The sequence below is a fragment of the Patagioenas fasciata genome, chromosome 7 (assembly GCF_037038585.1).
Source record: "Patagioenas fasciata isolate bPatFas1 chromosome 7, bPatFas1.hap1, whole genome shotgun sequence".
NCBI lineage: Eukaryota > Metazoa > Chordata > Aves > Columbiformes > Columbidae > Patagioenas > Patagioenas fasciata.
Genome location: NC_092526.1, coordinates 38,386,075 through 38,405,180, shown reverse-complemented (window position 1 = coordinate 38,405,180; position 19,106 = coordinate 38,386,075).

Sequence of the window (19,106 nt, the reverse complement as noted above, 5' to 3'; positions counted from 1 at the left end):
GAGCTTGGATAAGCAGAAGTGGCTCTCATCTGCTTCCAAGATGTTTCTTATAATTGGCCTCTGAAAGTTCATCTGCTAATTGCACAGTAGAGGAAGGCTGTAACTGTTAGTAACACGGGAAGAGGCACTTCATGGCGACACTCCTCAGCTCAGGAGTGCCAACAAGCCAGCTTATCAAAATGCTGATAAAGAAGGAACAGAAAAGGAGTTCGGGAACTTCTGCTGAAGGGCTGCTCAGCACGCTGGTGAATGGAGTGAGCAGGAAACTGTGCGGTTAGTGATGCTCCTGCCCAGGTCGTGCCTGCTCTTCGTCCTGCTATTTCATTGCACTCTATATTGGCATCACAAGTTGCTATTTCCAGTCCATGTTTTCCCCCTTGTCTATGTATTTTTGCATCTTTGCCTAAAACATGGTATTTTGAGGTACCTTCCAATCCCTAACATTCTGTGATTCTGTGAAAATAAGTGCTTTTCAATTAAAAAATGCTATTTAAGCCATGAGAATTTTCTCTCCCTTCTGCTTCTGTACATCCCATGAACCTCTCCTTCTCTTCCCACATCCTCTACACTTTTGTATTTGCCTTTCTGTGCTTCTGCTGCTCAGGCAGTGTACTAATGTGATCTTATCTCTGATACATTTCTTAGTCATTTCCTCCTGCCCCTTGCAATTCATTTCCCTTCATTCCCTGCCCGCTCTCTACAGCCCTGCATATGCAGTGGGCTCCTGTTGCCACTGCCACATCTGCAGTGGGAGGTTACGAATCCACACAGTGATTCGAGCAGCTCTTGAGTGGCTGTTCAGGGATCTCAGTCTCATTATTCCTATGGGCATGGGGAATAGAAACCTATTGACCTGGCAGAATGTGAAGGTCTAGACTGGCGTGAGCAAACTAGAAAACGGTGACACTGTCCACGCCCTGTATATCTGCAAATGTATCTTTTTTAAATTCTCACACATTTGGAGACCTAGGATATTACTCTCAATAAACAATTTGCTTGGAAAATATCCTTTGTAGTCTCGGTGAACATTGCCAAGCTACCCTAAATTATTTCCTTAGTTACATTTTTATTAAGATGCCCTGAGTGTCTGGAGTATGAGGAAGGTTCCCAGGGACTAAAGATTAACATCACCAGGGTTTCCCTGGAGATTTCAGAACACGAAAGGGCAAATTGCTGGAGTACAGAAGGCAAACTCCCGTTATGGCAACGTGTTCACAGCTGTTATGGAGGCAAAGCCTCGCAAAGTGAGGTCAATAAACCAGACAGTAAATCAAGTTTATGAAATGGTGACTAGTGGGACTACATTAAAATGTTATCTGGGAAATGTATGACAGCCATGGATGAAATGACTTTTTTTTCTCAGGAAGGCGGGTGAGATCAGATTGATTTAATCTGTTGAAAAGCAGGAAAGAAACACTGAATACTGATACTTTGGGAACTGCCTGTGGACTGAATGACAGTGAAAGTCAAAGGCAAAACAATGCGTAGTGGCAACACACACAAGGTTCTGTTTCAAAGTTCTTATGTGACATAAATGGAAATAAAGTTTTGCAAAGAGGCTTGATCCTGTGGAAAATCCCACTTCCACCCCCTTTCTTTTTCTGGTTTATATATTCTATAGTGTGTTTTGTTTGCCAAATGTACCTACCTGCTGCTCAGTGAAAAGCAGCTTTTTTTCAATACAGAGAATAGGTGATATTAAGAAAGGATTCTGAGCGTGATGGCAGGGAAGTTAAATTCATTGAATCTTTGCACCATCTTCACATATGGCTTTCCGAATTAGCTCCAGTCAACATACACTTCTATTTGGAACCTAAATTTCAGTTAGTTCAGCTTACAATAACTAATCGTTAAAATGATAAATACTGAAGTCAGCGAGTCCAATTATTCTATTTATAAGTACTCTAAATAGGCCTGAAATCTGGTAACTGAATGCGGTGATTTACTTGAAAAGTAAGTGGGCAGCTGGCTGGTTTATCAGAAACGAATGAGCCGTCCCCAGCACTGGCCGAGTGCCTCTGAAAGCTCCGACTGTTGCTGTTTTGCCGCGAGATACTCTGAATACAAAGAACCAAGTGTTAAATGGCTGCGTTCCAAGCGCACATGGCAGTGGCTTTGTTCTGACCTAACTACACGCTCTGAGCGGTGGTGCTTTTACCGTTCAGTAATGACTTCTGTTAGACCAATATAACTGGAAATGCAGGCAAGTTTTCTTCAAGTCTAGAATACAAGCAGTTGCCCTCAAAGCTAAACACAGGTTGGGAACAACTGCTGCGAATTTAATTTTCAAACGTCTCTAAGATTCTTTGTTTGAAGTTGCCTTAAGATTTGCAGCTCCCTAACAGGGAATTCATTTAAGCTCCAAATTTGAGTGTCCACCTGAAGTTCTCTGATCAAACAGTGACAGCCCAAAATATTACTCCGAGTGGCACCAATTCTATGCTGAGCTTGAAGGGAACAGCAAAACCAATATTTGAATTACACATTTGGTCTCCAGGCTGCATGAAGCCCTTAGAAGAAGCTCTCAGACTTTGCATCCCTACAAGTAGTAGATGAAATAAAAGAAAAACATGAAGGATAGGGGAAAGAAGAGAGATTCACCAAATGAGAAAAGGCATAATAGACTTGGTTTCTCCTGAGAATGCTGTCTGCCAGGTTGGTATAAAACACAGATCTGCTCATTTAGAGTTCAGGCTACACAACAGCACTTAGCTAACAGATGTTTCTGGATGTAAAAGGACACTATTGTCTGTAGGACTTGCAGGCTCCAATGGTATCTAGCCATTAAAATCAAATTATAGAATCAGGAAGAACCAAATCTCATGTAGCAACATCTGTAGGATCCAGAAGTGAGGCAAGAGCCATTTATAACCATCCTGTTTGTCCTAAGTGCTGTATCATATTACACCAAGGTTTTCTGTAGATGCTCCAAGCACAACAAGGAAGCAACAAAAACAAAGGAGAAAGGAGACAGCAGAACTTAAAAAACCGTGTTCAGCACCGTTTGCTCTTTACAACAGTCACTGTTACGTACACGCACTCGCTCATCTTCCCTGTCTCTCCCAGTCAAAGACTAAATCAGATTCAGCCAGAAGGTGGCCTAATTTGATTGCTTTTATATTCAAGGTAGCACCACCTGGAGTCATTAACACGATAAATTATAGGAGTTCTCTCATGACCGTGCTTGATGAAAAGGGGGAGGTGGAGCTGAGTGGCTTTAGAAGTCAAGACAGAAGGAATCAGAAGAGCATGGGAGACTTCTGGGGCAGCATCTCAGCGACTTTTATGAAACAACATTATATTTTAAGAATAAGAGGATGGCTTAGGCAGTGAAAACATCTGCATGGATAGTGTTCATGCTTTATGGACTCATCATGAAGCTTTAGGCTCTAAACGTGCTTTCATTTTCAAAACAGAAGGGGTTAAAAAGGGAAAGATTTCTCAAATATATGATATTCTCAATACCAAACAACACTGCTGTATGGATATCTTATCAAAATTCCTGGATCTCATGTAGCTCCTGGCTCTGCATTTCTCTAAGACAGTTCCAGTATGACAGAGGAACAGGGGAGACAGAGTCTTGGACTGTTATTCCAACTCTTCAGAGGTTTGGGAGCCCTTGGATGCTACACAGCAAACCCCTCGGCAGGCACCGGTGATACGGCACGGCCAACTTCAACCACTTTTGCATGGTCCTATTCGAAGAAACCCTGGCATTTAACATGATCTGAAAATAAAGCCTTGTTTTGATACATCTACCGATGCGTCCAGAAATCAAGCCATTATCCAAAAAAAATCCTCGCCAGGGCTTTATTCACAAAGAGCTCATGCAAAGCACAACTATCAAAGTCTGACACCTGGAAGAGCAAACCAGTGTGCAGGTCAGCCACTCTGTGTATGAAGCAGGTGAGAACTAGAAAATTGAGGTAAATATAGGACAGTGTCCAAAAGAGAAATGCACAAATCTAGGAGTGTCTGAGAATGGGGTAGAAAATACCTAGCCAAATTATTTTCAGTGGTATTTTTTGTTACTAGAAAGCCAATACAGAACTGAAATTCCATATACAAGATATTATATGCATAACTCAAGTTTGCAAGTGATGGAAGTATGGGATCTTTTTTTAAGATTCACAAGAGCTGGGTGACCCTGCCACACCTTCCATCGTGTGCCAGATGACCATCCATCATCCTGGGCAAGAACAGCGGTCTCATTTTTGCAGTGTGGGAGTTGATTTGGATGCCTGGTAAAAAAAACAACCAAAACTGTATAATGCTTAGGGAAGAACTTTCAACATCAAGTTAATGGTAATAGTCACGAAGATGACACTGGACACCAAACTCCACAGCCCATAACAGAACACAGTGGTGAGGTAAAGAACGAGCCCAGAAGAAGTGGATTTTGAGGAAAATGAGGTATCTTTTACATGACCAGACCTTCCATGCAGTAAATGACGTGGTGGTTTTGAAAATTAGTTTTAAATAAAATGGTGCAAATTAGATCTTTTGGTATTTTGCGTTTGCTTCCATTTCCCTTTGCATCTCCACTGCTAAATGTTATGGAGTTTGAAATAAATACTAGTCAGTTCCAGCATGTTTGCCAAAGGTATTACAAGGCACAAAAGGGTTGTCATGGAGACGGAAATTCTCATGTGAAGCAATCGAATCCCTAAAATATTTAAGCAACACTTACTCTGCAGGACAAACATCAAGTAGGATATTTGCAACAAGAATCTAGATTGGAATTTCTCGTGTTTAAATTAAAAAAAAAAAAGAAAATAAACCAAAATCCACCTCAGGAAATCAAACCAAGCGGCTGGTAGATGTGTTTAAATGAGAAGAAAACGTGCACAGCTACTTTCATGTCTGCACAAGAACATGTCAGCTCATCACAGAAAAAGAAAAGTAGCTCCATCTATGACATTCACCTGCTGAAGTGACACGGCATGTCTTGGAGCAGGTTTCTCTGGGTGGTTCAAACCATCAAGAAGAATGAACTAGATTTTCATTTTGTCTGCTTAACTTGCCGAGTTGATAATATGCGAAGGCACAGGAGCCTTCTGAGAGCTCAAACCAATAAAAATCTAATTCCTACCTAGCACTGTTCTAATACCAACCTTTCTCAGACCTGAAATAATACAAGTGAGAGGTGCCAAAGGCAGTCTTTTGGTTGCCATCACACTTAATTAAGTTAGTTTTGACCTGGTAATTACATCTACAAGTAAAAAGGTTGTGTTTTGTGAGGCAAAAATGGGATAGCTGAACTCAAAGTGTAGCCACCAAACTCTGTCCAGCATTGCTGGGAAGTATTGGGAAATGGATTTTTACCATGTTTCCAGTCCTTCTCATCAGCCTTGGCCCTTATTGCTCCTTTTTGACAGGTTTCTTTTTCTTCCTCTCCTCTCTTTGCACTAAGCAGCACAGGGAGGGTACCGAGGAAACAGAGGAAAGGAGCAAAACATGGGCTGAAAACAAAGCAAGCAGAAATGGAAATCTGAACAGATGTCTCAAGCAAAACTCCCATGGACCTTCACTGGGATATCTGCCCGAGTAAGGGAGCATGGGGAGGGCAGGAAACGGCCTAGAGAGATCTTTTAAATCTTGCAGAGCTTGTAGTTAATTCAGATCAAGTGTTCCTGGGGACAGTTTGTGGTAATGAGGAGAATGTAGTGAAAGTGTAGGAGGGACACAGTTTTTGCAATATTGCTGCTTTCCCAGGCTCTCCGGACTCTGTCATTTTGAGAACTATATGTTTTAACCCTCAGGGGAACACCAACTGGAAAATGAAAAGGTTTGGTGTGAGGTAATTTATGGCAGGCCGAATACCACCGATTTATCCGTTTGGCCTTATAATAAATCCCCCACTGATTAATGCAGCTTCCTAAAGTTCCTGATAAAGGAGCCATGTACTCCCTGAAAGCACTGCATGGTTAGGGGGCTACAGCTCTGCCAGATAATTAATATCCACAGCACCTCCAGTTGCTAATTGACAGAGATGGACAGTAAGGAAAGGTTCCCTGTGTGATAACTGGCCTAACCCCACATAAACCGTTGGCAGGTGATGGTTGTCACCCGATGCAGGGGAATATGGGACACCGAACTTGTCACACCGTGGCACCCCCACAGTAAATCTGTGTCCTCCCTTAATCTTGGCATCCTGTTCCTCTCCCTTCTGCACCCAGCTCCAACTTCCTCTCCTTGTTTTCATGGCTCTGAATGTTTCCAACCTTGCCTCTCCATTTTTTCTCTCTCATTCCTGATGAAGGCCCCCCAGGTCTCTCAAACAACATCACGCCTTTTTTAGCACTGGTGTTTTGCACCTCCCAGTAGCAACTTGCTCCTCCTCTTCTTCTCATGCCAAACTTCTACCTCTTCTTTATGCTTATTCTGCTTGACAACCTCTCTTTCACAAAGCATTTACAGCAATGCTGCTCCCTCAAAACGCACAAATGTCTCAGCGCTCATACTGTTATTTTGCAGAAAGCTCTTAAAAGCTTGAAAAGTCAGTGATTATCACATGCAGTTCAGGACACTGATTGGCTTTTTAAAGCACTGACCTCTGTATATGTGCAGATTGAATGCAAGTATCTGCTTTCTGAGCCATGCACAATGGGGCTTCAGGGGAGCAGGGTCACACTTTGCGCTGCCCTTAGCACAAAGATGGCGCTAATTAAACAGTTATATAAATAATAAAAACATAATTAGTTATCAGGCCTAGACAACACATGCAGCTCCCGCAAAGCGCTGTCTTCTCTACACATGCAAACGCTGTAATTTTTGTATTCTGCAGATTCAGTAATGGATCATTTGGTAATCATTCATTACCTGAAACACTCGTGTCCAACAGCAGCATAGTATCTCATCTCTGCACCTTCAAAAACCGTCAAGAGACAATTAAAAAGCCCCAAGCCCTCAGAAACATCAGTGTCTGTGAATCCCTTTGTTTTAAATAGAACTGAAGACCAATCTTTTCCCTGAAATGCTCAGCTTGTTCTGAATGCCTGTTTAAATCGAATGCAGATACGCTCTATTCTTTCTGCCAAGGCGTTTGCTGGCATGGAGACAGAGAAAAGAACATTGCACCATGAGGGCATGCATGTCTGTCCATAACACAAACCCCACACCCAGGTCTGCGCTCCGTTGGTCATCCAGGGGGTGAAGAGGCATTTTGACAACGCTGCAGCTTGTTGGAGGAGAAAGAAGAGGAGTGGAGAAGGCATGGAGGGCAGAAAAAGGAGAACAGATTTTTCATTATAAGGATGACATTTACAAATACCATTCCCTTTGGGTGAGGTTACGTTTAAGCTAGACAGCTCAGACAGTATTAAAACTGAGATGAGGCTTTATTTCTTAAGTGCTTTTCTTCTGAGGAACCTGAAACACTTTCAGAGGAGCATGAATGAAGCCCCAGAGCAGCAGCGTGTATGAAGCAATGATTATTCCCCATTTAGTAGAAGGGGTATAAAAATGCCGAGAGGTCCCATGCAGGGTTCAGGGTTGTGCAGGAAGCCTGTGGCACCGCACAGAAATAGAACCCAGACCTCTTGACTCCTGGGCTTGTACTTTAACCACAGACTCACCCTTCTCCCCTTAAATTCAAGAAGGTCAGAGCCACGCATCACCAACAAGTCAAAGATCTGAGTGATGCTTGCCTTAGATTTTGTAAGTATATACCTAAAATAGTATATGCATAGACAGGAAGAGATAATGACCTGGGACATCACATAGTAAAATGTAGTGTAAAAGGCACATTGGTATTTTTTTCCTTGGTGTGCTGCTGGAGTAGGACTCCAAGTTCATTTTTGTTCCCAGCTGGGAAAGGATTTCAGGAAATGAAGCTGGGCAAGGACAGTTATGCATGTTTGTTGACCTGGACCTTTCTTACTTCAATCAATGACATATTTACAAGAGAAACAAATAAATATGCAGAAGTGTTTTGCACTCTGATAAAGATGATGCTACAAGGAGGATGCAGGAGCAAAGGATGAGCTTTTTTTAGCTGTAGTGAAAGCTTCTAGAGGGTTAAAAAGAGATGTTAAATTATAACAGAAATAAACAACAAATAAGACTTGAAAGATTGCTGCTTATTGCCGTGTTTTAATGCAGGGATGGCAGCAAAGATCACCTCTTTCTGAAGTGTAATTCTTCAGTGCTAAACAGGAAAGGCTGCTCCCAAGAGGGATTTCTAAAATAAAAAGTTGCTTGTGTTTTCACTGGTTAATGCATAAAATCTGACTTCTGGGCTCAATTCACCGACTTAAAACATCACACAGAGAAGGCAATTTTAGGCAAGTCTAACCTTCTTTCTTGACTAAGGAAAAGAAAAATCCAGTCATGTTTTCCAGTGTTCAACCACTGTGCAGGTTTGTGTGACGCTGACTATTTACTTTTGGTCTGAAACAAGGCCCTTCCCAGAGCCTGGTGTGTGCTCTTTGCTGAGATGTCTTTGAGTTCCAAGGCACAGCTGCATCTCCAGTCCTGTCAGTTTGGTCAGAAGGCATTAGTCTCAAAACCAGGGAGAGACAGAAAATATTTGCCTCCCCTAAGTGGCTGGTCTTGGCTGAGGGCTCGTAACAGTAAATTAAAAGAGAAAAAGGAGAGACCTCTTGCTCTTCTTTTTGTTTTGTTTTGTTTTCTAGCTCTAGTATTTAAGGCCTATTTGTCTCGATGCATGTGTTTGTTGAGTCTTGATTTCTAGCCTCACCATTAAAAAACACATAATGGATTCCATTTAATTGCCAAGCTCCCTTAGTAAGCGGTCTATTGCACTCAGCAACTGAAACACCAAATTGAATAAGACATCAACACTTCAAAAGCAGTGCCCCAGCTCAGAGATATGCAGAAAACAAGCTAATTTCAGGGCAGGTCCTCAGATCTGGAAGAGCTGCTCTTCATATAGAGGTAAAGAAAGACCCTGGTTTTTTTCACTTTATTCCAAAGTAAAGGAGATATGCAGCCAGGATGCGAGTCCAGTCCAAGCAAACCCTCTGGATTCCAGCCTTCCTCCCATACTGCAGCAAGTCTTGGTTTTGCCTATACATATAAGCAACAGGACATGGACCAACAAACATGCAGGGAATAGAATCAGCACAAGCCCAAGCTACCAGAACAGCTATGTCCATTAGGCAGCTCCCGAGAGCAGAATCGCCACCCTTCATTAAGCTGTGGCCATTACGTGTTATTATTGCTGAGCTTATATTGCTTCGTTGGGGTTTTATGGTTGTTCAGGAACACTGTAAGGATCTGCTGGGGGATGGGTTAGATTCGCTTTCAAATCAGAACTAATCTATGCTAGGCAGACAGGCAGTTGAGGATAATTTATATTAAAGAGAAAATGCACAGTCAGATACATTCAGGTAGCAGCCAACAAAACGACGACTCATGCATCGCTGACTTCAGACATTTTGTCCTTTTCCAAAGCCCCATCCTGACACTGTACTATGTGATTTGAGGGCTCTACCCTAGTTGTGCTTATTCTGTGGGCTGCGGGTTAGAAAACGGTGCCTTTTTGCTGCTCAGAACCATTCATACCTTCAGGCCCAGTGCTCATTATCGTCCTGCAAGCAGGTGAACCTCTAAGCTGGGATCTCCTGCAGTCTAGTGGCAACACAAATTACTAGATTTACTAATGAGGTGTTACAGGAAACTGATGGAGGTAATTTGTACAGAGAAGTACAGATAAATATATATCTGCCCAGATAAAGGAAACATGGAGATGAATCTTTGTACAAAACTCATTGCAAACCTGAAACAAGCTTTTTGTCATATGTTATCTGGTTTTAATTAGGGAACACATAGTACAGGGCAGGTTTTCTAAACAGTGTGTATTTGTCTCTGCTGTATAGATAAAATCCTGTGGCTCCAAAATGGACTAGAATTTCACAAACCTCAACTGGCAATAAGAAAGAGACTAAAGTCATATAAAGAACGGTTGCTGTTGTGATGCTGTGAGTCACATCACTGAGGTGCTGGAAAGCCAAGGGGACTCTGCTGCTGCACGAGGCTGCTCTTGCACCACAGGAATGAGGATATTGGAGCGAGACACATCAGCGCACTCAGAGGTAGCACTGATTAGTGACAAAAGGTCACACTGTCTGATTTAAAACTGGTAGAAAATAGTACCATGAAGATCCCCACTGCACTCGGCAGAGGAAGGCTGAGTAAGGGCATGGAACACAACAGCACCCTGACAAGCATTCATTCGTCTGCTAAAGCCACAGCTGTTTGGTGCAGTACCAGAAAGACAGGAAAACCAGGCATCACTTCCTGTGGGATTTGTATTTTTCACCTTAGTAGCACAATCCCATTCTTTTAAAAGGCATTTGATTAATGACGTTTGTAGATAAAAGCCAGTGAATGATATTTCATTTACGCCTTGCAGATTTAACAATCATTTTCATCACACTAGTCACCCAGAAAAATCTTCCTCAATATTGCCATTGCACAATATTGTTTCCAGAAGCTGCAGAATAGATAAAATACATCTGCTACCTATGATTATCTCGACGTGTCCTGTTACTTGTATTGCAACCACATCCAGGTGAACTGGCACAGATCATGTTTCGCTGGGCTGGCCAGTTCTTGACACAAAAGCATCCTGGCCTGAAGGGTTGTGACAAATGGAAGAAGAGACAGTGAAGAAGACCAGGGAGACTTCCAGGCCCAGCTCCTCAGACTTTTCCTTACCATGAAATGACACAGCAGTGTTTTCCTCCGTTACCATGGCATCCTGCGAACAACTCCAGCGCACTAGCTAGACGTGAAGTGGGCAAACCTCTAACAGTTTGGCAGTTTGAATAAACATCTGCAAGGATCTGGCTGGACTTGGGGCCAGGCTGCGCTTTGCAAAAGAAACCACAAAAATCGGTAGTCACACCCTTTTCCTAAGGTCCTCTGCAGAGCCTAGAGGAAAAGGTATGAGACAAATAAGATCTATATCCAGAAAAGGAGAGTGGCTGGAAAAAAGTGTCCCATGACAGGGAATCCTGTAGAGCACAGAAAGGTAGCAGGGATTGGAAAACAGAGATGAATGGAAGAGACCAGAGGGAGAGGTGCTCTGTGTTCCACAAACAGGATGCATGTTGTATTGCAGATGCCAACTGCAGTGCCTTGTGTATCCTGTGTGATGACACAATTATGGGCATCTTCCCAGGGAACCTCTTGGAAAGGGAAGTTTCTCCTGAAAGATGCCACCAGCTGCAGGAGAAGCAGAGACCACAGACCTGTGAGTTGAAGATACTAATGATCTGCAGTCTGGGCAAAATTTAGGAGTTCACATGGGGGCACAAAGCAGCAGATCGAACCCTTCTGGAACATTAAATCACAAATAGCTGGAGGTGTCTGCCTTTCCCAAGGCTATTCTTATTTATGTGCCCAAATCTCCCTATCACAGGTTAAGTCTGCAGAGTGTCAGACACCTTGCATCTGTGTGCTCCCATTCTCTTGTACACATCCCATTCTCAGCTGAGGCTGTAAGCAGGAATATTCCAAAATACCACAGCAACAGCTGTTTGGTTGGATTTTTATAGCTCTGAAACCCAGGGGTGCTGGAAGTTTTCAAATAAAGCATTTTCCCATAAAAGAAACTTCCAGATGAGTGTCTGTGAACAAACAATGTTTGGCTAGTAAGCTTGCCCGTTTGATGTCTGCCATTTGCATTTTATAGTAAATAAATAATATCTTGCTGAATACCACAGTAACTCATGAGAACATTAATGTATGATTTGGTGGTAAAGGGGTGTATAATTTCACTGGAGAGCCACCATCAACCTGACTGCGTATTTGAAGAGGATTATCTTCCTTAGATAGATAGTTCTTGAATAAAACCCATAAAACTGAGAGCAGTCCCTACTAAAAACTTTCATGGGTTTGACAAGCCAGTGAGCAAGTGCTATGACGCTCAAAGCTACAGGTGATGTGTAGTATGTTAATTTTACCAGTCAAGGAAGCTCGTTTTACATGAAGTATTTCAAAGAAAACCAGGTCATTTGTTCCACAGGCGGCAGGATGCTGTGCACAAATATTCTCCCTACATTTATGATCTTACAGTAAGGTGAAGAGACTTCACCTACAAAAGATTCACAAAGCTTTACAAGTGCTGTATTTACCCACTGTGATGTGTTGTACAGTTTCCAATGGCTATAGAAAAAGGGGCGTGGGGGGGATTGTGACCCTAAGCAGGATTTGTATACCACCTGAACCGCTCAAGATGGATGTCTAACCAGTTAGAAACCTCCAGCACTAGAGCTGGAAACCTGTGGTCAGTCTGCTGCTCTGCCTGGCCGCTCTTGCCTTCAGAAAGCTATTCTTCTTGCTCAAGTCTCGCTTGCTGCAGTGCAATTCCACCGCTGCTTGCCTTGCCTACGCCAGACATGGAGGACACGTCATTTCCTTCCTCTTTACACCCTTCGATCCTCTCCAGGCTTCTGACTGAGCTCTGCACTCCTCTCACCTCCTTCCAGCGGGGCACAGTGTCCCAGCCACCACCTGCTACTCCAGCTAAGGCACTGCTGATGAGCAGCCAGGCTGAAGGACGACTTCACATCACTCTCAGTCCAGTCTCTTGGTTTTTATGCAGTGTGGTGCTTGCCTTTCTCATGATATTAGTGATTCATGTTTAACCTGTGATCCATTGGTGCTCACAGATATTTTCTTTTTTCTTGTTTTTCTACTGCAGAGCTGTTGCTCCTCACTGCATGCTCCTGCTGCAGATTGCTCCTGCACGGCTAGCGAACCTTGTACTTCACAGTTTTTGTTTAAGAGCAATTCTACAGTTTGTTCGGTTTCTATAATCCAAATCCTATCCCCCCCAGTGCCTGCAGTCCCTCCCATCCAGGCCTGTGTGGAGATTTAAAAAGCAGAATCTATTAATCACCCAAGTTATTAATGAAAGTAATGAACAGTGCCAGGCCAGACCAGGCTCTGGGGAGCTCAGAACTGATGCGCTCAGTTTATCTTTCTGTTTTGACAGCAAGTTGTCTGAAAATACTGAGTCTTGTTTCTAATCAGTTTGATACCCGCTTTTCATCTGGCCATATTTCTCTCCCTTGCTTACATAAAGCTCTGCCAAAAGCCTTACGAAAATCAAGATATATGGCATTTACTGCTTCACCCTGTCAGCATGGTAAGGATTACCTCATCAAATGATGAAATTAGATGGTTTGACACACTCTGTTCTTCAGAAAGACACGTTTATTTCCTCTAAGTCCTTATGAATAATGGCTTGAGTAATTTTTCCAGTATTTCTGCAGGAACTGAAATAAGCTGATCTCTCTATAATGCTCTGACTCTTCTTCCCCCCTTTTTTAAAAGAAAATTATTACATTTGCCTTCTTTCCTTCTTTGATATCTCACCTTCCTTGAGAGAGCCACAAATGGTTCTGAAATTACATCAGGTAATTCTTCAAGCATTCTGGGCTATAATTCATCAAGCCTGGTTAATCTGAAAATAGCTGACTTCTTTGTGCCCTTGCCAACCCATTTTCTCCCTATCATAGGTGCCATGCTGTCACTTGTGTTGATTGGCTGTCTGCAGCTGGCTCCTGAAGCCCCTGAGACAACATTTAAAAATACAGGTTCTTAAGGTCTATACTCTTTATTTTGCTGTCTTCCTTCCCCTTCAGCTTCCAAAGGCAGGCCATAGAAACTGGAAGCAGTTAGCTTCTCTGAAAATAAGACTTTAGCTGTGTTTTTATTGTCTTGATCTCATTTTAGCAGCACAGCAAGAAGAGCTCTAGGCCTCCTGTTTCTTCAGCATTGTTGTAGAGCCATTTTCTCCCCAGCTGCATTACAGCGCGGATGCCTCTCAAGCTCTCTTATCTGTGCGCGGTATCCGATGCAAGGTGCACAGACTGCTTTGTGAAGGGTTTCAAAAATTGGCAGCACCTCGAGCTCCTCACGTATCTTGCATTTCTAGTCCCCATCAGGAGACAACGCTCTCATATCAGAGTTTTCACATTATGTCACCGCCAGACACATTTGGTCTTGCTGGGAAATACACACCTGTCTCCGTGGGTTTTTATCTGCATCTGTTAAAGTGCATTTAAGCCAGGTATAAATCACCAGTGCCAACTGCCTGCAGTGTAGCGCAACCGTATCATTCTGAAATTGCAACCCATTTGAACACATCTGCTACCTAATAGCAAAGATGGCTCTGAAAATTCAGATGACAAACTAGAAACTTGTGCATGTGCTCCGCAGTGAGAGGGCACACTGAGAAGGCTTTAGGCCTTATGGTTTCAAGAGCCAAACTTAGCATATTTTTCAAGTTGTGAACTGTTTGGATTAGAAACTGATCTCAAACCTTTCAGCTACTTCCTCCACCTACACCATGTGAGATCGTATGCCTGGAAGTCATCAAAATTCAGCTCGTGTCTGTCTTACTTGAACAATAGCGATGCTGACGGAACAACCACAAACGAAATAACAAATCAACAATCTAATCTACATCCTTCCAGCATCACTTCCTAAAATATGATGTAACCACATAAGCATACCACAGTCTATAGCTTACATGTCTCACACAAAACCTGAGCACCTGTAAACAGCAGAGACCTAAAGTTAAATTTTGCAGCTTTACATTAACTGAAGAACATATACATCTCTTGCCTTGCTTTCATATCCTGTTCAGAACTAAAAGCAAGATTTGCTAGTTATTCCAACAACAGCAAAAGGTTAATAATATTTCTGACCAGGATGGAATATAGCGGAAACCAAAAAGTGGGGAGATAGTCTTCTCAAATAGTCTGCAGTTCAGGCTTAACAGCTTCACAGAATTCAATAGGTCAAATAATGAGCTTGTATGAAATCCTGGCCCAATGAAATCCATAGCAAAACTCCCATCGATTTTTCTGGGGCCAGGATTTCAGTCCAGCCAAACAGCATCCAAATGCTGACCTTTTTGAAAAAGCAGCAAATGTCATGCAGCATTTTGTATGTGAATATATTCACATTCAGACAAACCGCTATGTTTTAAGCAAGGAAACACGCATGAGGTGACTTTGCTGTCAGGTCGAAATTGGTTCTGGAAGACACCACCTCCACTGTAGATGAAAGGATGGACAAAGAAATACTCTGTGGTGTAGGCAGAGAGTAGCCAAGCAGGGTGCTCTGTGGAGCTCTTCGCAACAGTCAAGTGGAAAGACTGAAAAGGGAGGTTGCACTTTTCCTCCGACAAAGGTCAAACAAAGAGCTAAACACTCCTTCTCCTTCCCATCATTGCAGTACTACTAGAAACTCTGCTTTTTCAAATAGTTTCCCTGAAATAATCAGAGACATCTACCTTCTTTATACAGGTTTACTGCCCCTCTAGGCATTCAGAAACAGAGGAATCTATTTCTACCAGCTTTATTAGTGCAATGCAATTTTCCCAGAGCTGAATGAATTGTTTATGGTAGTAAGTGATTCGTTTAATTTAGTCCATTTTTTCCTGCTTGTGACTTGACCATCACTTCATCCTGACTTCTGTGTTTGCAGGATTAATTGTAAATATTCACTGAACAGAATATACAAATACATTTCAACTGAGGGATTGTTTGCAGACCAATGCCTTTGAAATACCCAATTTATTTTTTACCCCCCAAGGGTGTGTGGTTGGTTGCTGAATTCACATGCCATCATTTCTGACAGAGAAACTAAGACTTTTAAAATAGGAGAATAATGATGCAAGATTATCGGTTACAGAACCGACGATAATTCCCCTGTGTGATGTTCTTCCAGATTAATATTCATCTGTGTTAAAAATTGTTTACAAAATGTTTAGGACTCACAAATACTTGTGGAACTAACAGCTTAAATAAACATGACCCCTGGAAACTAGGAGTGAGATCTAATAATGAGAATAGTCACAAATCACCTCCTTCTAGTTCCAAAAGCTCTGCTGCTTGCTAATTTGTCTTCTATCCTGCAGGGCTGCTCTGTGAAAACCACCAAGGATATTACAAATAATACAAAACCCACACATAACTAATCGTGGAAAGCTGACTGAACAGGCAAAATGTTCCTATAGAATAATTTGTTTTCTAAAAGCATTTACAAAATTACTTCCAATTATGAAACGAGGGTCGAAATAATGATTGTCTTTTTGATATGCTACACAGACACTGCAGAGGCTTGTAGGAATATTTCTTAATAAAACGTGTGTGCAAGTACCTTAAGAGGTAGAATTAGGGCTAATGGAGTCATCAGCAATAATCTGCTGAAGCCAAGGAAAAATGACACCAGAAAACTTCGTGTTTCTGAGGCATAAAAGTAAAAGCTCAGAAATTTAATAATGAACTCCAATTTTATCATAAAACCTTAGTAGACTTGGCTACAAAAGTGTACTTAGATTTTTATAAACTCTCACACTGTCCTGAAATCAGCAAAATCAGAGGTTTTACTTTGCTTTTAATAACCTCCAAAGCTTAGTGAGATATTAAAATGTGACTGTATTTTAATATCCTCTGAAAGATTATCCAGACAGCTGCAATAAGCAAAATGTAGCAGGACCTCTTTGTGTATAGGAAAAGGTGAGATTATTCTGGTTTTATTATAAAGGTGTCTATATGTATAGGAGACAGCAGCAATGTGAAGCAGAAGCCCATATACCTAACTCTTGTGCTGATGTGACTTGTAATAAGCTATCATATGATTTTTCTTTTTCCTCCTCTTTAAACTAGCAATGATTCCTATCCTTTGGATGCACCAAGGCCTTTGGAAACAGCAAAATGGTTATTTTCAATTTCCCACTTAAAGGAATAGTTTAAAGGAGGGTTGTCTTGTTGAATAAAAGCAGGATTTCTTTCCTAAGAAAAAAATCCATTATAAAATTAATAAGTGCTTGTCACAATTCACATGCATATCCAAATGAGTAAGCAGATGCTTCCTACTGTGATTTGAAAAGGGCTTTCTCCTGCTTTAGACACTTTTCACAGTTAAGAATCAGGAATTTCAGTCCCTAGTTCCTGTGTGGAAATATTTAAAACTCTTTCTATTAATAATATATTTATGATGTTTTCCTATGTGGCCCAGCACAAACATTTCCAGTGTGCTATGACTCAGTAGTTTTTTTTTTTTGAAGTGGCAGAAACACAATGAAAAGCCTGTTTCTCATCGTATTTTGGTGGAAAACAACTCTGTGGGCTGGTGTTGGCAACACCACAGTCTAAGAATAGGGCACTTTTTGGGCAGCAAGTTGTTGAATTTGGACACGAGTTGGGTTTGCCTAGGCGGAAAGCAGCCACTGTCTTCAGGGAAAGGGGTAATGTGGAAATGCTTATCCGACAAGTTCCAAGTGCATTAGTGTCTACCAAAATAATTATTTCCTGTGAGGGCTACTCAGAATGAAGTAATCTCAAAGAATATGTTCCATTGTACAAGCGAGGTCGCTGGGCAGCCCCTCCGACACGTCCTCAAACGGGCTCTCATTGTATGGAGAGCTCTATTCTAGTTTCAATTGTTCGTAAACATGAGTAATGCTTCCTTCCATGTTTGTGTAAATGGATAGTGCTTCACCTTCCTTACATGTACCATGCTGATAGCACTACCACCACCTTTATAAAACATAGCATTTGGGTGAGAGAAAAAGAAACACAACAACGAGGAAGTTAAAGCTTTTAAAATGGGCCTGATCATGGCAGCTTAAAACCTGAGCTCAGCCTGGGCTGTCCGGGTTCTACTGAACCCAGGGAAGGTGGAAGTGTTTTCTCTATCTAAGGCTTTACCCATAAATACAGGTTATGTAGACTGCTTTTTACTAATGAAGGCAATGCAGGCAATTTCCTGGAAACCCCATTCCCTTACTACAGGTACCGTTTGCCAAGTGACTGCACCACCAGTTTGATTTTGTTCTTATTTCACCCCAGGGCTCTGGTTTCCTGATTATCCATATTGTTCACATGCTGGTTTTGGCAGCAATAATTTTAGCCAATTAATTCTCTCCAAAAGGAGAAAAACTAAGAGCAACTAAGCACCACACGGCCACTCAGTTGGGATGGGGGAGAAAATCAGAAGGGTAAAACTGAGAAAATAATGGGTTGAGATAAAGACAGTTTAATAGATAAAGTAGAAAACTGCACACACAAGCAAAGCAAAACAAGGATTCATTCATCCCTTCCCAAGGGTGGGCAGATGTTCAGCCATCCCCAGGAAAGCCAGGCTCTATCACGCGTTACTTGGGAATACAAATACCACAAATCTGAAGGTCCCTCCCTTCCTTCTTCCCCTGAAATATGTACTGAGCGGGACACCATATGGTATGGAACATCCCTATGGCCAGTCTGGGTCTGCTGTCCTGGCTGTGTCCCCTCCAAGCTTCTCATGCACCACCAGCCTCCCTGCTGAAATGTCCTTGGCTTGGTATAAAAATTGCTTGGCAACAATCAAAGCATCGGTGTATTATCAACGTTCTTCTCATATTAAATCCAAAACACAGCACTATACCAGCAACGAGGAAGAAAATTAACACTATCCCAGCCCAAACCAGGACGCTGGTGCAGTTGGAAGACCAGGCAGATCGTACTGGGTGTGCACCACCCAGGCCCCATGCTCTATGAGATGGCCATTCAGCACAGCCCCAGAAGCTCTACAGCTCTATAGCCCCTCAGACCTCACTGGACCATGACGCTCCACCTCGCCCTCAGATAAGAAGACACAGCCCTGGCAGACAGAAATCTTGTTATTGACATTTAGGGATCTATGTAACTTCTGAACAAGCTGTAGAAAGCCGGGTCTGGAAGCTGTCTTTTGCACAAAGCTGAATTCTGAGTTTGACTGCTCAAGATTTCTAGGAAGTTCTTTGGAAGATGCTGCTTCTCATTTAAAATTGCTTGTAGTATTCCTGCAGTGTTCATTCATATTTTTTGTTTCCAGCAAGATAAAGGAGAGGAAAAGAAATTACCTCCCTCTGAGCTCCCTCATACATAGGACATCACTGCTTTGTTGCCATATCTTTCATGGCTTTACTGGTTATTTTCCAACGTTTCCCATACCTCTTTCCTTAGAAAGGACAGATCACTGTCATTCACTGCCAAAATGGAACAGCCAGCCCAGTTCCCTCCAGCTGCCTGGCAGCAGCTCTTAAACAGAGGTTGAAAAGAGCTAAGGATTATTTTTCCAGGCTCTCTTTGCTT